Source organism: Camelus bactrianus, chromosome 12 (genome assembly GCF_048773025.1).
Source record: "Camelus bactrianus isolate YW-2024 breed Bactrian camel chromosome 12, ASM4877302v1, whole genome shotgun sequence".
Lineage (NCBI taxonomy): Eukaryota > Metazoa > Chordata > Mammalia > Artiodactyla > Camelidae > Camelus > Camelus bactrianus.
Window position 1 is genome coordinate 30,968,336 of NC_133550.1, and position 24,441 is coordinate 30,992,776.

A 24,441-nucleotide genomic window follows, 5' to 3' on the forward strand; every position below is an offset into this window, starting at 1 on the left:
GGAACAGAGAATGGTGGACAGAGACTCCTCCCCCAGGAAGGCTTCTGGGAAGAAACAGCATGTGAGCAGAGACTGAGTGTGGTGAGGGAGCAAGGCCTTGGAAGGTTCTGAGAGCGGGTACCACAAAGACAAGGGCTCTGCCATGGGATCACGCGTGACCTACTTAAGGAACTGGAAGAAGGTCCAGTGGCTGATGTAGAGTGACCACAGGGGAGACAATGCAAGTAAAAGAGGAGACAGAAGCCTGCCAGGAAGAATGAGGGGTCTGCAGTTAGAACAAATGGATTTTAAATCCCAGCCCTGCCACTTACTAGCTATGTAACATTGAGATGGTTCCTGAACCTTCCTAAAGCCTTGTCTCCCAGGCTTCTCCAAAGATTAACTGAAAGGATACAGGTGAAGCACTGATCATGCCTGGCTTTGTGGGCCATGGGAAGAAGAGGAAAGCATCGTCTACCCACCAGGCGCTCACAGCCGTGATTGGGATGGACAGTAATGGCAATATCCAGCATTTAAAGACTGTCATTCCCATGCTGGTCAGTCTGCTTCGCCTCTGCTCCTCACAGCAGCTCTGAAACTGAGACCCGAACAGCTCTGATTTGCGAGAAGGAAAGTGAGTCTCAGGGAAGCTACATGAAGTCACCACCACAGGTCTGTCTGTCCCCAACGCTGTGGTCACCATGGCACCTGTCTCACGAAGCCAGCAGGTAACAGGAGTACGTCTAGATTACAACAAGGTGCTATTGGGGCACAGTGTAGGGACCTTCCCACTCGGCTTGCCTGCTTCACAGAAGGTCGGCATTTCAGCTGGTCCTTCAAGGAGTCAGCAACTGCCAGACCAAGGAGGAAAGAAGGGCATTCCGGGCAAGAAGGCCACCGTCACAGACAAAGGCATAAAATGGGTCCTGGGAGAGGTGAAGAGTCCACTGACCCGTGCCCCAAGGAGTGGAGGGAGACAGGTGGGAGATTCCATTAGGAGCAGACTGCAAAGGCCTCCCCCACAAGGCCAAGACGCCTGCAGGCAGCGGGGAGCCAGCCATGATTTTTAAGCAGTGGGGGAGTAACACGACGAGCTTTGTTTCTGAGGAAGTGGATGAGAACAGGGAGTTCCTGACTTATGCAATACCTGAAGAAAACGCCGCCTGACTTACAAAGTGTCACCGGGTTTTAATAGAAGGCGTTATTCATCCTCTACATCAACAGTCTTTGAGGGCACTGTGCTGGGGCCTATTTTAGGAACTCGCAGCTTTAGAAATGCTACATAAAAGAGCCGACTTGCCACACTTGCAGCTGCCAAGGGAGGACCAGGCCCCGGCCCCTCTGGAGGTGCCAGAGGGCACCCCACGTCCCCTCCTCCAGGGCCCTGGACATTACCAGCGGAACCATGCTGACAGGGCCTGCTCCTATCTCCCCCTGCTCCAGGGTGTACACTCCTCTTGATCATTCTTTCTCAGCCCCTTTTTCTCTCTCCCCTGGACTCCCCGTGATGGTGACACAGAGGACTGTGTGGCAAGTGAGCCCAAGAGGCAGGCAGACGTGGCCCCTCCAGGGGTGTCTCAGATCAGTGGGTTGCCACGGCGACACAACAGGCCCTGCCCCAGGGGCCGCTGGGTTCCAGGAAAGGGTCCCCACACTGCCTCCAAGGGGCAGTCCCACCCTGCCCCTGTTTTGATTCCTTCTCTCGCCCACCAAATACTGATCTAGCACTGACTGTTTGCCAGGCTAAGTCTCTAGGGATGAACATGGGAGGCAAGGTCCCTGCTCTCAGGGAGCTTGTATGCTGTGGTGGAGGTAAAAACAAATAAGCAAGGTGACTTAGAGTCCAAGAATGTTATGAAGAAAATGAAACCACAGAATGGGATAGAGAGACGGAAGTGCTGTTTTAAGTGGCAGTGACACTGAAGGCCTCTCAGAGGAGGTGATGTTGAAGCAAGTGCAAAAGCCCAAGGTGGGAGCTGGCTTGGAGTGAGTGAGGAAGAGCCAGGAAACCAGTGCAGTGGAGGAGGGAGGAAGGGGGAGGGCAGTAGGAGATGAGGTCAGAAAGTTAGGAAGGGCCCAAAGTTTGTAGGGACTTGCTGCCCATTGTAAGAACTTCACATCTATTCCCAGTGAGCTAAGAAGCTACTGGAGAGCTTTAAATAGGTGACATGAACTGCACACTGGCCAGAAAGGCTAGCCTACAAGGGGATTTACACTCATTTATCCCACTGTTTGCTTAGCAACTATTTGTGGAGTACAGGCACTGAGCTATACAGTAGGGACACATCCATGAATAAGACAGTTTGTCTTCATGGAAGGTTAGAGTTTAGTGCAGGAGTCAGCTATTCAAAAATCACACAGATAGAGATGTAAATACCAAGAAAGCAAGGGGAGAGAAGAAAAAAAGGGAAGTCTGACCTGTGAGAATCAGGGAAGCTTCTCAGAGGAAGTAGCATTAAGCTGGCAGCTAAAGAGTAACAAGGCACATGTTACTACCCCAGGTAAAGAGGGAGGGAGGAGTATTCGTTGCAGAAGGAACAGCATGTGCAAAGGTCCTGAAGCTGGCAGAAGAATGACACATTCAAGAAACTGACAAGCAGCCTGAGTGCAAATGCACACATTCATTCATGAATCATCAACATGTGTTTATTGAGACTATCCTGTTTGACTAGCACTCTGTAATATGCTATGGGGCATGCACACATAAGACTTGCCTTTTACTCAGAGCTGGGTTAAGAAGTATGGTTTCTATTCAAGAGATGGATAGAAGCCTCTAAAAGTTTTTGAGTAGAGTGTGGCATAAGCAAATCCGTTCTATGGGCAGCTCCATGTGGTGCTGCTAAACATAATTGCAGAGGGGAGGGAAAGAGAAGCAGGAGACATATCACTTATCATCTAAACCTGGACGCTTCTGAGACTGAAAAGCAGCGTTAGTAGTAATTTTACCAGGACCACTTGTATAAATCAGGACTGTCCCAGGCAAACTAAGACTTAATGTCCCCCTCGGTAGAAGGCCACAAAAGAGTCTAAGTCTTAGAGACTTGAACTAGAACTGATGAGCATAATGATAAAAGATAAGAACTCTGTTCTCTTTCTAGCTAACTATATTCACTCCTCTAGCCAATCCACGTGACCAGTGTCCCCATGCCTCTTCCTCATCAGCTGGGGTCTCAATCACAGCATGATACAAGTGAGTCCAAGGTGACACTAATGACATCTTCTGGACTGTGGCCTCCCAGTGCAAGCACCGTTATCCTCACCAACATCATCATCACAGCAGTGACTTGCCCAAGATCACAAAGCCAGGAAGCAGCTGAGCTAGAATTTGAATCTGACTCTAACCTAACCGTTAACTTGTGCTATAATACCCATAACTACACATGCTTTCCAGTCCCATTGTGAGTACTAAGTTGTGTCTAACATAATACCAAACACAATATGTGCTCAATAATGTTACTGCCCCTTCTCACTTTAAGCAAACTCAATAAAGAAAACTATACAGTGGGCAAAGAGATTAGGGTCTCATTATTTGCAATATACAAGAAGTAAGCAGGGAATCCTGAGGGTACACCACTGCCCATAGCTCAAAGATCACCAACCGTCTCCAGACACTAGAGGAAATTAAATCTAGGGTGTTCAGTGCCATCTCCTGTCGAGGATAACTTCAATGTAAAGGCAGATCTATGCTCCGAAAACATCCCTGAGAACACCAGAGTTAACATGCAAAATTGCATAACCAGGTTGTAAAAATCTCATTTCCCCTTCACTTTTTGGGGGGAACATGCCTACTTCTACTTAATGCCAGCAGACTTTTCCTTTGTTTCTATTGCTATCATTACAGTATTATTAAACCATAGAAAAATCTGAAAAATGTTACTGGAGCCAAGGCTACTTGCTGCACACAGCATCTGATATTATTCAATTCTTGACATCACTGCCTTTTCTAGGTTTTTGTTTGTTTTTTACCTCTTCTGCATTTCTTCTCACACTTTCTGTTAGGGGATGTGGATTCCTTCCAAAACCTCAGGAGTCAGGCACTGCTGGCCACCAAGAGACTCCAAACTAGCCTAAACTTTCAAGATAAATCACCAAAATATTCTCTTAGGCAAAGCACTCTTTTCTTTCCTGTGTTAATCTATCAAAGAAATTATATTTTAAGACTTATACATGGAAAACTATAAACCATTGATAAAGGAAAGTAAAGACTTAAAAAAATGGAAAGATATCCCACGCTCCTGGATTGGAAGAATCAATATTGTTAAAATGGTCACACTGCCCAAGGCAATCTACAGATTTAATGCAATCCCTATCAAATTACCCAGGAATATTTTTAATACTGAAAAGAGAAGCATATTGACCCACAACCCCACCCTTCTAACCTGCGAACAGCTGGTCTTTTTTCTGCATTGCTCCCCAGCCTCATGTCCGTATGTGCCCACATGTGAACTATAATCCCAGAGAACATACAATTTCTATCCCTTTTCCTCCTAACATTCTATCATGTGGATTTTTCCCGTTGCTACGGTCCTCATGTTCATCATTGTTCAATACATGGCCAGTGTTCTACTGAGCTAACATTCCTAATTATATAATGCTTTAATATTATACAACTTGGTGCATACGACTTGGTTTCTTTCTTTCTTTTGAATCATTTCCTGAGAATCACCTCGGAGAAGAAGTAAGCACGTGGGCTTAGGAACTGGCTACAAACCAATGGTCTGAATTCCAGCCTAAGTACTTACTAGTTGAATGACTTTTGGCAAATTCTCTAAACTTCAGTGTCCCCTTATGTGAAACGTGGGTAATAATAATCTGCCTACGTCATTTTAGTGGTGTGAGATTTCAGCAAACAAACACATGGAAAGCACTTACAGCACGGTGCCCGGCACAGAGCAAGCTCCAGATACATGGAACCACTACAAGTCCCAAGCACCTGTTTGTGACTGAGGCACTTTTTTGGTTTAGTAACAGTGTAGTAGTTAAGGACACAGACCATGGAACTTAGCTACCAGATTCAAGCCTGACTTTCCTGCTGTATAACTTTGGGTGAGCAACTCAAGCTCCTTGAGCCTCAGTTTTTGTTTTGTCTTGTTTTGTTTTAACCTTCAAATTAGGAGTGGTAATAACAGCACCTCTTGGAGTTTGTATGAGAATTAGTAAGGTGCAGAGAGTATTTACATGATAAGCACTAAGTAAGTCTAAGCTGTTAGAATGTTTATATCATGCTCACCTCCCAGGCATCACTCTTTACTCCCTTCCTATCACTCTGTTTGATTCTTGGATCTCCTGGTACATGGCCTTGGAAGCCAGGAGACACTCATTTTAATGTTCCCCTTACAAGGGACTAAATAAACTCTGTAACCCTGGGTAAATTACTTAATCCCATGGGCCTCAATTTCCTTCCTATATTTAAAAAAAAAAAAAAAAAAAAAGCTCCCCTATGAAGTAACTATGAGGATTAGAAGAAATAATATAAGCTCCTTAAGAGCTGATGGTACCTTATTCACCCACTATTTCCCCCACTTAGGACAGTGCTTGGCACAGAAGAGCAGATCAATGAGAAGAGGAGGAAGGACAGAGAGGAAGGAGGGAAAGAAATGAACAAATGAAGCACCAGCACCATGCCTGGCACCTCGTAGGGGCCCAAGAGTATCAGTTCATCTACAGTTAATCTACCAAGTACTTGCTTGCATGGAGCCTTGAGCCAGGCTTCCTCAAAATCAAGCAAAGACTGATTTTGGGTGGTAGGGTGGTACAGGGAGGAGGTGGGTCTTGGAAGCCACTAGGGGAACACAAGCAGCGAGTGCAGCAGAGCCTTCCGTTCACTGAGCTTTTATAATGTGCCAAGGCCCTGTGCAGACCTCTTTATGTGCATTAGTTTATTTAATCCTTATAATACCCTATGAGGTAGGTACTATGCAGTATTCCTCACACTATGAAGGAGGGATTGATTTACACCTTAAGTAAATACTTATTAAGCACTGACTTGTGTGAGACACTCGAGCAGATGCTGCGCGCTAGGCCAAGCACTAACAGTAACGACACAGGTGGAGATCTGAGAAACATGCACGGGTGGGAAGTGTGTGTACGTTAGGCCCAAGTGGGTAAGTGCATCACAAGGCAAAGACAGAACTCCATGCAGAATGTGGACCACCATCTAGAGATGGCCTGGTAGAAAGAAAGCAGGATTAGCTTCGAGGCCACAATGATCTCAGCTTGGATACTCTCGCTGTGTGAACCAATGCGTGTGACTGAATCTCACTGAGGAGCAGTCTTACTAAGTGTGAGATGGCAGTGAGCCTGCCTAGATCAAATGTTTACGAGGTCGTGTATTGAAAAGACTGAAGTGGAAGTGTTGTATAAAATTTTGTTTTCTTCTCCTATGTAGTCCTTGAGAGAGGGAGGGGAAAAAGGGTGGTACAGGGAGGAGGTGGGTCTTGGAAGCCACTAGAGGAACACAAGCAGCGAGTGCTGCAGAGCCTTCCATTCACTGAGCTTTTACAATGTGCCAAGACCCTGTGCAGACCTCTTTACGTGCATTAGTTCATTTAATCCTCATAATACCCTATGAGGTAGGTACTATGCATGGACCCACTTTACTGACAAACTGAGGCTCAGAGAAGTCATGTAACTTGATGAGTTCATACATCTAGCCCATGGCAAAGCTGATTCTCACTAAGCCTGTGGGATTCCAGAGCCAAAGCTGTTAATGACTGTATCATAAGTGATTGCAGACTCCCCACTATTAATGATTGTATCAGTTGATTACAAACTGTAACACATGGAAACAGCCTAAATGTCCATCAACAGGTGACTGGATAAAGAAGATGTGGTATATTTATACAATGGAATACTACTCAGCCATAAAAACCGACAACATAATGGCATTTGCAGCAACATGGATGCTCCTGGAGAATGTCATTCTAAGTGAAGTAAGCCAGAAAGAGAAAGAAAAATACCATATGAGATCGCTCGTATGTGGAATCTAAAAAACAAAAACAAAAACAAACAAACAAAAACAAAGCGTAAATACAGGACAGAAATAGACTCACGGACAGAGAATACAGACTTGTGGTTACCAGGGGGGTGGAGGGTGGGAAGGGATAGACTGGGGTTTCAAAATTGTAGAACAGATAAACAAGATTACACTGTATAGCACAGGGAAATATACACAAAATGTTACGATAACTCACAGAGAAAAAAATGTGACAATGAATGTGTATATGTCCACGAATGACTGAAAAATTGTGCTGAACACTGGAACTTGACACAACATTGTAAAATGATTATAAATCAATAAAAAATGTTAAATTAAAAAAAAGACACAAAACAAACTGTAACATGCTATGTAAGGAAAGGTGCTGTTATTTTAACACCCAAGGTTTTGTGCTGAACCTACTATAAGGAAAATCATGTCTGTAAATAAATGGATATGAAGCCTCTGATAAAGTGTAGGATGTCAAGTTTGCCAGAGTAACTGGCGGGCAGCAGGTACCTCCCTAGCGGTGGTGCCAGGCTGAACTCAGGAGGTCTGAGAATGATTTGAGATGAAAGAAACACATGGCACAAAGGCGCCCCCGCGGGAAGGAGCACTTGGGGTTGTCCTCAGTAGGCAGCCTGCTGCCAAAGTCACATCGAGGTGCCCCTGGCAGCCAGAAGCCACTGACACCCGTGAGAGTGTGCTCCAGAAAACCACAGTGTGTGACCTGAACTGCTTCATGAAGCAGAGGGGTGAGCTAGAACAGACATCTCTAAGGTCTTCCTTCTAGCTCAAGGTTTTAGGAGGCAAAGAGGTAGCTTGGCTCTGAAATCAGAATAATCTGTGTTTACATTCTCATGTGACACTAGCCATTTGGCCTGGACATGTTAGCTAGGCCCTCTTAATCAGTTTCCTCACATTTAAAATGGGGAAAATAATATCACAGGTTGAGTATGAGAATTAAATGCATTAACATGCATAAGCATTTAGCACAGTGCATGGAAAAGATTATAAATGTTATTAATCTGCTGCCCAATTTCAAAAAGGGAGTCACTTTATTTAAAAAGTAACTAATAATTTTGAAAACAACTCATTAAGTCAGCCTGCCCTCAATTACCAAAATGATTTCAATGTAGTTTTCTCCTTCTCTCCTACCCTCCCTCCTCTCCCTCCTTCCTTTTCTCTCTTCGTTCCCCTTTCCTTCATTCTTTCCTTCTCAAAAATGGTCTGTGTATCAATATATAGTCTCCAGGTACCGTCTACAATCATATGGCTTTGGTAGTTTTTTTTCTTTCTTTCTTCTTCTTTAATATCTCTCAATACCAAGAACTCTGAATAAAACACAGGCCCACAGAGAATCCTTTTTTAAGGTTCCTCATCTCCTGGATCCTCTGGACCCCTCTGCCCTGTGCGCTGACCCAGCTGTGCTCTGGGCTTAGCCAGCTTCCGTGTGAGGCTCATGCCTGGTGCCCTGGTGCAGGTGGGACTGGCTCTGGGCGGGCAGCTGTCCTCGCTCCCAGCACCTCCTCAGCAGTGCCCTGCGAGGTAGTCCAGGCGAGAATGCCCTGCAGCCTGGGCACCCGGAGGAAACCCCAACGAAGCAGAGAAATAATTCATTCTTCTAATCACAGCAAAGTTTTCAAACTTTAAAACGGATCCTTGATTAGAAGAAAGCTGTGTTTTTTCCCTAAAAGCCTGGCATTTCTGAAAAGGTCCCCTATCCAAACCACAGCAACCTCAGAAACTCTGCCCACTGAGTTGAAAATAAAAGTTCGTGGAGACCAAAAGCCCTCTCACAACAGCTCAACGCTTTAGAAATCTTCTTTCCAATGCTTAAAAGTTCTAATGTTTTAACTCTAGCCCTCTGGAATCTTTCTTCCTTGTAAACTCCCAGGGCTTTCTCAGCCAATGTTATTTATTTTTACGATACCTAATAATGCTTTATGTAGAAACTATTTTGCCTTTGTAAAAGGAGTCATCAAGTAAAGGAAATAAAACTCCCAGAAATAGACATTTTAGCTTTTTTAGTCATCATGTAAGGATGATACAAAATTAGTTGATTTTCTTTTTGGTAGAACAAAGAACTTACAGAGGTATCCTAATTCTTCCCCCACTCTTGATTTATTATCAGCAGTGGAACTGAATAGCATAGAGAAAACATAGCAAAATGTTTAATCAATTGATTCCATCGTAAATAGGTTTGAGTTTATGTCATGGGCCCAAGTCTGGAACCTTATAAAACCCTAATAAGTTCAATAGGAATCTGACCTACCTCATCAGCATACAGAATCAGTACACAAATTATAAATACATTACATGTAGGAACAGCCCAAATTTAGACTAATCGTTCAGAAAAAGATGATGTGGCACTCAAAAAAAAAAATCACTCATGTTTATTTTTTTTAAATTATGAATTCTACAACTTCAACATTCAAAGAAACACATCCTTCTTTAAAAGACTAATATTAGCTTGAAATGATTTTAGGGCAGTCACAAGATTCAAAACAAATGTGTTGACGTAAGTTTCTTCATGAAATGCATCTGTGCCTCAAAAATTAGTTGCTGGAGGTATAATTAACAATCACTAATCACTCTTTAGATTATTCAACTGATACTCCAAAATCTAGTTCAGGAGTAGCTCGCTTGTACTTGATAGTGCATTTTCTCCAACATGATGGATTCAGGGGACTGATGCTTATAAAGCAATAATTCTCCTTTCCAATTAAATAAAAATCTGCTATATTCATCAATCTCACTTAGGCTGATCTAAACAATGCTGACCTTTAGCATAATTGGTAGTCAGAAAACACGCAGGACACTAAGCCCTAACTAACCTTCACTGGGTTGCAGCTTTTTCAAAGGCTTTCTTACTACCCCATTAAATTAAAGCAAAACAATCACAACAATACAAACCCAACATGTCCAGGTTCACCTGGTCTACTAATAATTATTGATTGCTCAGAGGCAGATCACGCTTTACATTTTACTAAGGATTAACCAATCACAAAAATGGAAACTATACTATATATACTTTTTTCTTTAAGAAATTCTGCCCTAAGGATCAGATTGGACAACAGAAACCACATATCTACTAGCACAGGTCAATCCAGTTCCAGTTCCCTAAATGCGGATCATATTCTACTGAAAACATAGTGGTTGAATATCATTCTTTTCTGCTTTTTATGATCTCTCTTTCTTAAAGAAAGCTGTTAATATTTCAAAACTCAAAAGCCACAATGGAGATAAAATCAAGTTATAAAGATAGAAACATAACAAATGGACATTTTCTCCTCACATTAGAAAAATTTGCAAGAAAGGCAAAAGAACTAAATGAGTTTCCTGCTAAAATGAGTCTTAGAGAAAGGCTCACTTGAAACTGAACTTTCTACTTCTTGAAAATCAAATATTAAGTGGTTGAGTCTTTAAAACAGTGATGCCTACAAGTATAAGGTGGGGGTGATGGTGGATGAAGAATGTGGGCCATCACATCCCAGAACTGGGAAGGCATCAGGAGTTGTGCAGGGGCCTCCATCTGAGGTGTGTAACATATGTCTTCCCCGAGAGCTCCCGGAACTCTATTCCAGGATTCAAATCCCAGTCAACAGGTGTTGTCTCCACAAAGACTCAATTTCCACTTCCTTTAACAAACTGGAAAACACAAGAGTGAAACCATGGCAAACAGGAGCACATAAAATATCTTGTTCATGGGAAAGGAAGAGAAAATGAAAATGAGAAGAATCCCTCAGTCTAAACCAAAAGGTTTAGAAAAGAATGATTCACTTTGATGTTAGAACTGAGGCTATTTCTACATAGTAGAAAAAACATCTAGATATGCTGCAATGTCTAATTTTTTTTCTGTATTCTTATCCCCTTTTCCCAACTAGAGACCTAGGATTTGGCACAGGAAGATCAGAAAGTTATTTTTAATTATAATAAAATCTGCTACTTACTGAGCAATTTCTAGGAGTTAGGCTTAACGTGTACAGTCCTATTATATCCTCTTTTTGCTTTTATTGCAGTATAGTTGACATACAATATTATGTAATTTCAAGTGTACAACACAGTGATGTGACAATCACATTACTACATGATCATCACAAGCCCCAAAACAATCTGTTACCACACAAAGTTACTACAGTACTACTGGCTACATTCTTTATGCTGTATATTACATCTCTGTGACTTATTTATAACCAGAGTTTGTATTTCTTAATCCCCCTCCCCTATTTCACCACCCCTCCCAATTATATCCTCTTAAGAACCCTGAAAAGTAAGGAGTGGATGTTTTTCACAAAGAAGCTGAGGCTTAGAGAAGTTAGGTCTTTTGCCCTGGGTCACCCAGCTAGCAAGCAACCAAACTAGGATTTAAATATCCATCTGAAGTCAGAGGTCAACATGTATCTGTGAATGACTTTTAGCTGTAATACATGGTTTGTTAAATTACCTAAAGGCCACATATATTATCATACTGTTTAATGGCTTCTGTCTCATTAGTTCATTCTGGCTGAGGTATGTCTGTATGTCAGCATGAATGAAGCCTAGCTAGACATTCTCAGAGATAACCGAATTGAAACTAAACTTCAAATGAATCCCAAGAAGACTACAGTACATTTCACATCTGTAGTAAAGATATGTCCCTTTATGTCCCTATTTTTGCCAACAATAATTTAAAATTTTGTCTCCACTGTGTAAATGACTTTCAAAATACTTCTTTACAGGGAGAAAATAGCATGCTATTGCTGAGATGATGTATATTCTTTATTGGACATCCGTTCCACCACAACCCTCTCCATCACTAAAATAAACAAACAAAAGACAAAGACAGTATAGCCTTGTGACTAAGAGTGTGAATGACTGCAGGTTAGGGTACTCAGCCCCTTCTAGGACAGCCTTGATCTGCCTCAGTTTCCTACTGCATAAAATGGAATGGATAATAATAGTACTCCTAACATATATTTTAAAATACAACCAATAATATATTTGAAGTGCTTAGTACATGCCTGGCACATGAAAGGCATTTGACAAACATTAGCTTTAAAAATACAAGTTAAAAAGCTACATTTATTACTTGTATTCTGCCTCAGGAAGGTTTGGTTCACACAATAAGGAGTGATCTTGCTTTTTGTGCAGTCAAAATCTGTCTCACCAGCCCAACTTCTAGAGCTCAGAAACTCACCAAATGCTTCAGCTTCTTGCTTTGCTTTTTTGTCTTTAGTCTGTTGGTTTCCCCATTTAAACTGTGAATAATAACAGTTCTTTCTTTATTGGGTTGTTGTGAGCAATACCTATATAATGCATTTAAATTAAAATGCTTAAAAAAGTGAAGACACACAGCAAGTACTGAATGTATGTTACCTACTACCACTTTCACGTTGCATACTCACAGCAGCCCTATCAGACTATCCTATAAGTTCCGTAAGAAAACTAAGGCTCAGCAATACCGAGCTTCCAGCCCAATCACACAGCCACATGCAGCAGAAAGGCACCCTGTGAAACGCAGCAACCTCCCCAACACCACGCACTACTTTCATCACTCCAGATGTTTCTTCTTTGTAGTACGTATCACTAGCTGAAATGATGTTTCTGTGTTTACCTGTTTGTCTATCTAAAACTTATGCTCCGGAGGAGCACAGATGGCATTTTTAAGCCCAGCATTTATCAAAATGTGGGACACAAAGCACAGAAGACACATAGTGTTCCTGAATGAATGAAGCAAGCTTAAATTTGCCCAAAACCTATACTCAACCATTATGATGCACTGCCTCCCATCACTGCCATCATTTAAAATCCTCTTCAAATCTAGAACCACATAACTCGTTGAGAGAGGTTTTCTCTGGAGCTCAAAGGCAAGACATTCCCTGATCCTCCACTCTCATCCATACATTTCCCTTTCCCATTAAAAAGTAGCATTTAAATCCACCTCACAACCAGCGTCATCACCAAGCCCTGCCAGGCTAGCACTCCAACAGTGTCCAGATGAAGTGGGCTGGGTAGGGTGAGGGATCAGGCTTTCTCAGCCTGGCCTCCAATCTAGCTCTGCCATGTACAAGTAGTGTCCCCGGGAAGTTTCAGACCCTCTTTCATCCTAAAAAGGGACCACACAGAATTGTAGTCAGGCTCAAATGGCCAATGTGTGGAAAAGTGCCTGTCACAGGGCTGCCACTCGGTGGATACTCAAGAGACAGCATCTTTTCCTCCAGGCTCCAAGGGGACTCTATTTTTATGTCCCTTGTAGCACACATTGCTCTCAATATGTCCATGGCTTCCCTCATCAAAACATTTTAAAGTCCCTGACAGCAGGGACTGTGGTCTTATTCATCCCCAGGGTCTGCCACCCAACAGGTGTTCACTGAGTGAGACTGATAAATTCACCCAAACCTTTTTTGCACTTTTATCTGATACCTCCAAAAATCTGTCTTTGAGTTATTCTCTCCCCCCAACCTTAACAAAATTGCAAAGATATCTTAAATAGAGTGGAATAGATGAAAGCAATGTCAGAGACTCCTCCTCCCACCTTTTCCATCCTACAGAGCTGTGGAGCCCTAGAGGGGCAGCTGAAGAGTGTCCCAAGTGACTTGTAGAACATGTCGGTTGGGCTCTCAGGGGCCTATGCAAGCAGACACCTGACTGTCCAGCGGCTCAACTTGTGATGTCACCATTCTACACCTTTTCAGCCTTTTTTTTGCACAGACACCAAGGCAAACACACATTATCAGCTTGACTTGGAATCATGATGTTACAGCACTGGAAATGGAAGAGAAGCCCTGTGCTCCATGCAGGTCACAATAATGCCTCTCTTGAGGAGCGCCTGTGAGGATCAGTGTGCAATTAACTAATAAAATACCAGGCACATTTCACAAACACAGACAGAGAAATGTAAATGAGTCAACATTTTAGATAGACCATGGCAATCTTTACATCCAACCTATTCATTTACAGATAAGGGAACAAAGTCTCAGGGAGAAGGGAAGGACTCCTCTGCTTAACTAATCACTAGGAGGAGCCACCAGGTGTGAGAAGAGACTCAGCCCTTTCTAAAAGCTTGAGCAATGGAGGATAAAGTCTGGTTTTCTTTTGATGGCAACATCTCATCACATGGGCCACTGTGTTTTCCTCCTCAGTATATGTGACAGTCTGTGACCATGGCATCATCATCAAGAGGCATTTCAGTGTTTCCTAAATTGACACTGGGCACAGCCCCATAAAATCGAATGCCTTAAGGAATGCACCTCAGGTGTAATTGAGAAAGGCAGTTATTAGCCTTTAAAAAGTGGTTATTCAAGGTTCTTGACTCTTAAAATCCTAAAAGACCTGTAAAAATATTTTAGTGTATAATTAGGGGAGAGATTCACTAACTGTGCAGTGGAGATAGTTCAGATAGTGTAACCACGCCTCCTGGGTTCTACAGTAAAGAGGGATACTTATAACTTGTCAGAGAATCCCAGTCTGTGAACTGTTTAACCCTTCACCTTACAGGCAATTAAAATTAATCTTGAAAGGCTAGAAGGCTTACGTAAAGTAACATTACAAGTAATGTTCAGAGTCAGAATTATAACTCAGAGCTTTCCCCACTGTACAAAGGAGAAAAACAAATCCGTAGGCTCTCCTCCTCACTACCCCCACCCCAAGATTTCTAATCAGGCACCTCCTTCTCTTCACTTTCCCGCCTTATCCTAACCCCTCACCCTTTCAGATCCAGTTTGAGAAGGGGGGTGAGAAATTCATCTTGGGCGACCCACGGGTCGTGGGGAAGAAAAGCCAGAACATTTCACGTCGGTGAGCCTGTGCCTCGTGGGGGAGGCGGGCTCATTGCCCAGCTGGCGCCTAACCTCCGGACGGGACAGGGAGGGAGGCTGGAAGAGAACCCAGAGGAGGAGGAGGGGGAGGAGGAGGAGAAGGAGGAGGAGGACGAGGAGGAGGGGTGGGAGGGAGGCCGCGCAGGCGGGCTGAGAAAAGGTGTAGCTGCTGGAGAGAAATTAGAGACCTTGGCGCCTCTGGGAAGCAGAATGGTCCAGCTCTCACACAGCGGCAGGGAGGCCCCGTGCAAACTCCTCTCTCCTCGTACTCGGCCCTTTGTTGTCGGCCTCTGCCTCTGGCTCCCGCTCCTGCCCTCCAGTCCCCTGCCCCCCTGAAGTCACCCCAATTGCACTCATAATATTTTGCTTTGCGCCGGGTCTGTTTTCCACCACCAACTTCCAGCAGTCTCCATGGCGACGCGCTGGGGAGGGGGCGGGTGCAGCTATGGAAATCTAAGGGCCCAGCCGCCGGGCGGCCTCTGCAAACTTTTCCGGGTCTCCAAGTCCTACAGGCATGGTGGGAAAGCGTGCTGCCCTGGGCCACCGCACCAAGTCGCGTGCGAGGCTCCCCCGGCCCAGACTGCGCGCCGCGTCGGTGCTGGCTAGGGCTGCAGCCGCCGGGCCTGGGGATCTGGTGACCACGCGGCTCTCACTTGACCCTGATGCCAAACCCAGACGCCGGCGCTTGGCAGGTGGGGAGGGTGGGGCAGGCATGCCCCCTTAGCCGGCCACACACACATGTCTAGGGAGGGCGAGACAGTGTGATTTGGGCTTGGGGGCAAAGCTCAGGCCCCTGACCCCTCCTTACTCCCCGAGCTCGCTGTCCGAGTCCCCGGGCCGGCGGAGAAAGCGGCTCCTTTACTTGGACCCGCCTGGAAGAGGATGGAGGAGGCCCAGGACCTTTCCCACCCAGACATTCTCTGCCCCGTCGGCCCCGCGCCAAAGCCACTGAATGTCCCCACCTGCGGGCCCACGAAACCAGGTCGAGCCTTGTGCTGAGCTGGGAGCCTCTAGACCAGAGTGCCTGCCTGCCGTTGTGGCCCTGGGGGCTCAAATCCGGCTCTAAAGGTACTTTGTACGCCCCAGCTGTGGAGTTTGGAGGTCGGGGCGCTAAGTGAGCAGAGGCAGAAGTTTCCAGTTCGGCCTCAGCTGTGCCTCTGTCTAAAGCGTCATCCCGTTTAACAAGAAACAACCCTTCTGTTGCGTAGGCGACTAACTTGGCCCCGGCCCACTTTCCACAAGTTCTCCTCCGTGGCCTAAAATTCTGCCTACTATTCCCTCCTCGTTCTCGAACTTCCCGGTACCTGAGTAACTGAGCAACGCTCGTCTGGGCACGGCAGCCGGGACTGAACCCTCAGGCCATAAACACCTAGGCGCCGCCGGCGGCCCGCGTGGGTGGGTGGGGGGCCACACCGAGCTCCTCGCAGGCTTTTGCGCTCCGCGGGGATGCGGCTCGAGCGGGCAGGGACGCAACTGCAAACGGCGCACCGGCAGGACGGAGCGTCTACGGCCCCACGCCACGTCGGCGGCCCCACGCGCGCGCCTGCGGCCTTCGCTACCTCCGCGAGCTCCGCCGGGTCGCGGCTCTCGGAGAGGGGTCTGCTTTGTAGCGCTCCGCGGCGAGCTAGCCCAGGGCCCAGAGGAGCGCGCCGGCTCCCCGGAATCTGCCAGCGGGGTTATTGTCTTGGCCCCACACTTGTTGAGTATTTTGGAAAAACTCAAGGAATATATTACCCGCTCGGTGCGCGGAACAAAGAGACGCTTTTCCGCAGGTCACGCTGAAGTGGCCCCCAGGCCCACCACTAGAGCTCCGGCCCCTGCAAAACTGTTCTCCCGGGCCCGAGGCACTTTCCAGGGATTTTCCTTTTAAGAGTAGGAGACGGAGGCCTGGCCCGCCGGCCTTTCCGACCCTGGATGCTCCCGACTTCGCCCCAGCACTTGCTGTGAATCGACTGTTCGAGCCCTTTCGGACTGAAATAATAATAACAATAATATTCGTGGTCCTGCTGTAGGTTCGCGCGCAATCTGCCGTAAAAGGAGCAGAATCGAATTTCTCCAAGGAGCGCTGGTCTCAGCAAGCCGGGGAGAAAGAGCCTTTACATAACAAGGGGAACTCCACAGAAAAGCTAATTGGATTAAGTTCTCTCCAGGCGAGGTGAGGGAAGGCTCCTGGACCGGACCGCGCCGAGCCGCACTTCCCTTGTCGATTTTGCAGACCCTGGTGAAATGTCATCTTGTGCGCCTCGTGTCATTTCTTCACTCTGCCGTTTCCCAGAACTTTTTGTTAGGATGGCGATCCAGAGATCCCAGATTTTCGAAGAGGGGAGGGGAGTGGATTGGGGGAAAAGATTTCAGAATCCGTTGGGTATATTTACAATTTAAGTAAAAGTGACCAGGTGTCTCCACGACCACCAGCTAGAGGACAGAAAACAGAATGTTTCCATAGCCCCACAACTCTCCCAAAAACGCACCGAGAAACTCCAGTCATGTTGAGGGAGCGGCTAAAACCCTCAGCTGGGCCATGGCTGGTGTGGGGCGAGGAGACTTCCAGGTCCCTAAGTGGATCCTTTGCAAATACTTGGCTGCAAACATTGCAGACATGGGTTTAATTTTGTTCAAGGATATTCACCTCTAAAGTTGGGGTGCTCAGGAGGTGTGTAGTGGCATATGCACCTGGCATAGAAGTATAGAGGGAGGAGATCTTTTCCCTCTCTGGGCACCTTCTTTACCGCCAGCGGAGAGGACCCCAGCAGGGCCCGCCGCGCACTCGCCGCCCCGCGCGGGGCAGGCGATACCTCTTCTTGCCTTCATTTGTCATCTCATATAGTAAGGAGAACTGCAGGGCTCAGCCTCTCCCCACTCCCAGGGGGTCCACACCCACTTAGGAGAACGTAATGGAGACGGATTTTGGGGATCAGAGATAGACGACTACTCCGGAAAACCGAAGATCCCCTTGGCCAGAGGGGATGCGTGTCTTGACCACCAGGGCCTCAGCAGAAGCCAGGAGGGGCTAGAAATCTTTCTGCAGGGAAGAAGAAAGACCATCTGGGGCGATGCCTAGATGACCCCTACTCCCACCCCACATCCGTTTCCAGCCTGCTTCGAGGTGAAAGTGCGGAAACAATCGTGTGTTGTTTATTTGCTCACGGAAGAGACGCGCGTGTGTTAGGGGATAACAGAGGCTGGAAGGCACTTGTTGCTTCGCGCTGCGAAGTCCAGCAGCGGATGCTCCTAGGCATCCTCCCAAGCATCGCGTCAAGCTGCTATATCGGCCCAGGCTGAGCTCACTGCTCTGTTTCTGCCTCTCCCCAAGAAACCCCAAGGCTGCAGTCGAGCCCGTAAAAGAGTGCATTGGTTGGAAGACTGCGGCTGGGGGAGTAGGTGAGTTTCCAGAGAATTTCTTCCACCTGGAAGGGGCATAGGGACCATAACTCTGATCTTAAAGTTTGGTCGCTCTTCAGAGATGCTAGAAGTGGGAGGTGGCGAAGGCTCTACTGGAGGAAGAACCGAGACGCTGGCCTTTTTCGTTGTAAGAGATTCCCTTGGCTTGCTTTCTCCGTTGTTACCGACCGCCGCGACCCCAAAATCTGACGCCCAGAGCCAACAGCCCCCCAAATGCCAAGTAGTTTGCAGACCCTGACGCCAGGCCTCACCCGCTGCACATCCTTCTGCCCTCCCTCCAGCATAGTTACAGTCCCGAGCGAAGCGCATCATCTGGTGCCCCTTCGGGACAGGGAGGCTACACCCCGCCTTAGACGCTCGGGGCTCCCACTCCCGACCGGGCGCGGATTCCCCAGGACCACCGGGTTCGCCGCCGCCACTCCCTCCAGCTGCGCATCTCCACCAGTCGGAGCCTCGGTCCCCACCTCCCAGGCGCTGTGCGAAGCCTTCGCCCTCCCCCGCCTCTGGGGCGTTCCGCTCGGCTTCCTGGCCCTAGCCACCAGCTACAGAGCGCACCGCTATTCCGAGGCCCCAAAACCTGGGGAGGAGCCGGGCCCGGGAGGGGGCGGTCGACTCGCTAGGTTTCTGCAAGTGGCACCTCGAGCTCGCCGCGAGCCAGCGAATCTTTACGTAACTTTGTGTCCAGGACAAGCAAAAGCGCGCTCCTCTGCGCGCGCGCGCACACACACACACAAACACACACACACACACACACTTACACACACAATCATACACTTACACACTTCCACGCATCTGCTTCCACACATCACATATCGCATGGGATTGAAAACTTCTGCACGCTTCGTTATTTCTTGGGGTTCCACTGTCAAGTTGACCCTCCTGAACTTTTTGCAACTCTTTCTGAAGTTCCCGTTTTCCCTCTTCTTTCCCTCCCAGTGTCTCCCCCAACCCCCACCAGTAGGACTAACCTGTGGAATCCATGTCGGGTTCCTCCAGTAACCCACAATGCATGCTCTTCCCATGGACAGCACAGGCGCCCCCCAAAAGTCCTGATGTTTGGGGATCCCCTGTGCTAGAGCTGCCCAGAAAGGAAGGACGGGAGAAGGAGAGACGCAGGGAGTGCAAGAGCAAAAGGATAAAGGAGGAAAGGAAAAGGAAGAAAGAGAAGAAAAGAGAAAGAAGAAAAGAGGAGAGAGAGAGAAGGGAGAGAGCTCGGAGAAGGGGGAGAGGGAAAGAGCGAGCGAGCAAGGGGACACTCAGTAATCCAGCCGGGCAAAGCCAAACCCGTCAAAATGTTTGCGGATGTTTCATGGGAAAAAGCATCATTTTATAGGAGCCCCGATGGGAGCAATGTCATTGATAGGCCAGCCGGCCTGATGAATGGCCGCTCGTCAGATGGGGCCGTGGCGAGGCGCACTGTGAAGCCCATTGTGGGCCTGTTTTGAATAAGAAAAGCCGCCTCCGAAAAGGGGGGCTCAGAGCGACGCAATCCCAGCCCTCCGACTTCCCCCTTCTATTATAGCATTAGCAACGTTTTTCTTATTTAAAGTTCCAGAGGCCTTCTCCAGCCTTCTCCCGGCACTCATTATAGGCGAAATCAAAATTGGCTTAGATGTGGCCCCCTCCCCCCTCCCTACCCTTCCCTCGATCCGGCCAGGCGCGGCGCAGGCTTGGGGCGGGGGAGGGGGCAGGGGACTCCGAGGAGCCTGAGGAGTCATCTACGCGGCCACGAGTGGGCCCCACTCCTTTCCCTCTCCTCTTGTATCCCCACCCTAGTTTGGTCCCGGGTTAGATTTTGAGTGAGGGCCCTGGGATTGCGGGAGGAGTTAAGCCTTGACTCCCCTCCACGCGGATCCGCAGACACGCGTGGAGAAGTGAAGAGAGCTGGGGCGGGGGGGAACTGCAGCCCTAAGACCCCACCCCTCAACCTGGGCGGCGAGAAGGCAGCTTGGCACCGAGGGTGTGAGAGGCTGACTCATCTCCAGAACTTTCTCTGTCTTCCTCCTTCACCGTGCCTCCTTTCCCTGTCTGTTTCTCCCTCTCCGCCCGTCTCCGTGTCTCTCATCACTGTCCTTCCCCCTCTATTTCTCGGATTTGGGCTGCCTGAGTTTCTGTCCAGCCCCTGCCCCTTCATCTCTTTGTCTCTCCCTAGGACTCTGCCCCTCTCTGTCTCTATCCCCCTTGGTCTCTCTGACACCCCCCTGCAGCCCCCGCCTCTTCCTGTAACTCTGTCAGTCTGTCTGTCTCCGTCCCTTCTTCCCTCCTCCCGCCCCCGCCCCCCAGCCAGCCATGAAGTTTGTGAGAAGCCCCGGAGCCCGAGTGGGGACGCGGTTTTCCCAGGGACCCCCTCCTCGGCTGAGTGTAAAGTGCAGGAGGAGGGAGTACGAGGAGCTGGGGGGCTGGAAGTAAAAGTGAGGGGGCAGGCTGCGTCTCGGCGGGCCCCGATAAAGTGGCTGTTCGCGGGCCGGCTGCGCTGTGATTAGAATATGAATGGGGCTCGGCGGGCGGAAGAGAAAGGCGGATTACCCGGGTGCTTTGACCATGGACAGAGGCAGCGCCGGCCCGGCCGCGGAAGGGGCGGGGCGGGCGGCCGGGGTCCCTAACGCCGTGAGACGGGAGTCTCTAAGCCGGGACCTCAAGCGGGACGCAGCTTTCCCTGGTCCCTCCGAAAGCCCCCCAATACGCTCTCCCCAAGCAGGGCTAAGCGGGACAGTGTTGGGGGGGGGGGCAAGGGGCCAGCACGTGCCGAGTTAAGGTCACGGTGCGGGAGGAAGGAGGAGGCGCGGCATGCGGGCTGGACAGAGTCCGGGCTCGGCGTATTTCAGAGCTCTAGGTTCGAATCCCTACTCCGTAAATTCCTTACTATTTCCTTGCCTCAGTTTCCTCGTCTGTAAAATGAGGCAAAAGTGTCCCTTCTCAAGGTTTGGGGGAAGACAAAAAGAGATAGTAATTGTAAAAGGAGCTGAGCATTCACTGTTCTACTTGCAACTCTCTTCTTGCAGCTTCTCGGAATGACTGTGCCTGACCGCTGTGAGAGGGGCCCCTCTTGCTCCGGCTGGTGCCTGGTTCATTACCAGTTTGTGTCCGCAGAAACTTTGTTCACAGACATTTGCCCAGAGCCCAGAGCAGGGCCAAGCATATTCTTCCGGGCCGCGATGGTTAGAGAAGTGAAAGAGGTGGATGAAAACCTTTACTTACCAAAGGAGACGGTGGTGATCACCACACGTGGTTGCGGTGTGCATGGCGGCAAAGACGGCGGGCTTCCGAGTCAGAAGATCCGAGTGGACGAGACTTCTCTCAGCCAGTTTCTCCCTCAGCGAAATGGGTGAATGATAAAAGCCTCCATCAGCCTGGCTGCAGGGGGCCCATCCAGAGGTAGAAGACTTGGCAGGGAGCTTGACCAGGTGCATTCCAGTGGTATCCGAGAGCATGCTCTCAGAGTGGAGAGTGCATCACCCAGAGTGCTTCAGGTCCAGGGAAAATCCTTGAGGGATGCAGTGGGGAGGAGAGGGGGGTGGTCTCCAGAGGGAAGATGAGGCTATTATTATGGTTGTTGCTATTATTCTTATTTTAATTATTACACACGCAAAATGGAGGTGGGGGTGGGGTGGGCCAAGTTCGCCTGGGAGGAGTGAGGAGAAAGAGCCTGCCCTGCACAGTTCAGGGTGAAGGCTGGGCTGGGTGCACCCAGTCCCTGCTGTGTGCTGTCTAACCTGGAAGGGTACTAGTTCTCGGACATGACAGTGCCGCAGCACTCGTGAGCTTAAAGAAATTAATATAAGCACTTATTCATTCATTCCTTAGTCAGTTTTTATTGCGCATCTACTACGTGCCCAGCACTATTCTAGGAATTGAAGATACAGCAGTGAACAAACTATTTTTAAAAATGAAGTATAGTCAGTTTAAAATGTGTCAATTACTGATACACAGCATAATCAAACTAGATTTAAAAAAAATTCCTGCCCTCCTGCAGCTTATGTTGGAGTGAGGGGAGATGGATAATATATGAAATATATAATTAGATTATATAGGATGTCTGATGATGAGTGCTATGTAGGGGGTGGGAGATAAGGGAGGGCCTCTCTGAGAGGGTAACATTTGAGCTTAAAAATAGTGCTATCTGGGGGCTGCTGACAAGGGGGCATTCACTTATGAAAATTCATTAAGCTCTGGACACCTATGATTTTATGCATTTTCCTGAATGTATTTCAAACTTCAATAAAACATTTGTTCAGATTTAGTGCTAACAACATTATACAGTAATAATAGCTATCATTTACTCTCTACATACTGACTGTGCTTCCACTGTGATGGGCATTTTCCATGCATTATCTCATTTAATCCTCACAATACAGCTAACATATACGTATTACTGTTGTCCTCACTTTTAGACAGGAGGACAGCTAGGCTTCAGTGTAGTTCTCTTGCCCTACACAGATGCTGTGGACACAACAATGTATGACCCAGCTCCTATCCTCAGGAGCTTGAAATCCAAAGCAAATACAGCACAGGGGGGCAGTGGGTAAAGTGTGAGTACTGTGGGAACCAAGAACGGGGACACAAGGCTGGTGGTGTAAAGGCAGGCCTCCTCCAGGAAGTGATGACTAAGCCAGGAGCTGAATTCACCAGGCAGGGGGGTTGAGGGTTGCTATGGACAGAGGAAGTTGTGCAGTATGTTTGGGGGCTGGACCCTGGCACGGCTGCACCTAGAATGGGAGGAAGGAGTAACAAACAGGCCACTTCTTTGGGAGGTAGGTGGGGATCAGATCAGAAGGGTCATGCTAAGAAATGTATCCTGGCCTGGAAGGTTTCTGAGCATACAGGACTACATTTATGTTTTGGGGATATCAGTGAGGCCACAGTGTGACACCAAGATGGGGGCTGGTTGCTAGAGGTGTTGGTCACTGAGAAAGAGAAAGAGAGAGAGAAAGGGAGAGAGAGAAAGGGAGAGAGAGAGAGAGGGAGAGAGAGAGAGAGGGAGAGAGAGAGAGAGAGAGAGAGAGAGAGAGAGAGAGAGAGAGAGAGAGAGAGGAAAGAAAGAAAGAAAGAAAGAAAGAAAGAAAGAAAGAAAGAAAGAAAGAAAGAAAGAAAGAAAGAAAGAAAGAAAGAAAGAAAGAAAGAAAGAAAGGGAGGGAAAAGAGAAGAGAAGAGTCCTGATAGCCTGAAATAGGGACATGGCAGTGGGGACAGGGAGACATGCCTGAGTTCAGGAGATAGTGAGGAGGTCTCACCCATCAGACTTGGCATTGATTGGTTATAGCCAGTGAGGGGCAGGATGGAGGAGTGATGTCCATGTTTCCGAACTGAGCTATTGACACCATTCACAGAGATTGTCCAATGTGAGGAGGAGGGGAGTGGCAGGAGGAGGGAAGATTTAGCAGCAAGGGAGAGGTGACTTGAGTGCTCGTAAAACTTCCTAGTAGCAATGACAGTCAGGTAGCCCCACAAAAGCATGGAGTGGCACTGCTTGTGTAGACCTGGGTGGCTGTTGAAGCCCTTGGAATGGATGAAGGAGCAGCAGAGAAGTGGAAAGTGCAGGATGGATCCCTCTAGACCATCTGGAATGCTCTGTCCTCACTGCTCTAGTCTCCATAGAGCCTTGTCATTCTCAGTCAAAACATTCACCTTCCTGAAATTATTTACTTGTCTGATGTTTTATTTTCTCTACAGAACTTACCACTGTCTAAAATTGTTTGTTTCCCTGTTCATTGTATGCCTCTCCACTCTAGAACACAAGCTGCAGGAGGGCTGGAACCTTGTCCTCCTTATTACTGTCAGCCTATCTCTTTATTTATAGCACTTATTGATCACTATGAATGGCCCGTCCACTAGTCTGACTGCTAGCAGGTGACATAGACCCGCCAGAGCACAAGATCATGGATTTCTCTGTGCAGTGAAGTCACTAGACACAAGTTTCCCACTTTGCACAGGACTGAAACACTTTATTCTAAGTGAAACTCAGAGCCCTGTGCAACTGATTTTAAAAATGAAATCTAAAAAACAATATCCCCTCTCTAAAAATCTCCAATTGCACATTTACATTATAGAGTTGCATTATGTGTGGGTCTAAGCCTGGATCATCTTCAGTAGAGAAGCCTCTGCAGAGTTAGACTCACTCTTCCTTTCCTTCCCTTCCTCCCTTCTTCCCTCCCTCCCTTCTTTCTTCCTTTCTGTATTTCAGCCAATACCTGAACAGTCAGTCTTGTTCTAGGCAAAGGTTCAGTGGCGAATAGGATAGACAAGCTTCCTTTCCTTCCCTTCCACCTCCTGGAGTTTACATGATGT

The 24,441-nt window shown here is 47.6% G+C and overlaps 1 protein-coding gene across 2 annotated transcripts in view; it reads right to left on the reverse strand.

The window, feature by feature from the left end:
- Window positions 1–23,181, reverse strand: part of RFX4 (regulatory factor X4) — a 152,406-nt gene extending 129,225 nt beyond the window's left edge. For both annotated transcript variants that reach the window (XM_074375133.1, XM_074375131.1), the window contains exon 1: window positions 21,355–23,181. The gene's annotated coding sequence lies outside the window, so the exon portion shown is untranslated. The remainder of the gene's footprint in view (window positions 1–21,354) is intronic.
- Between the last annotated feature and the right edge of the window lie 1,260 nt (window positions 23,182–24,441).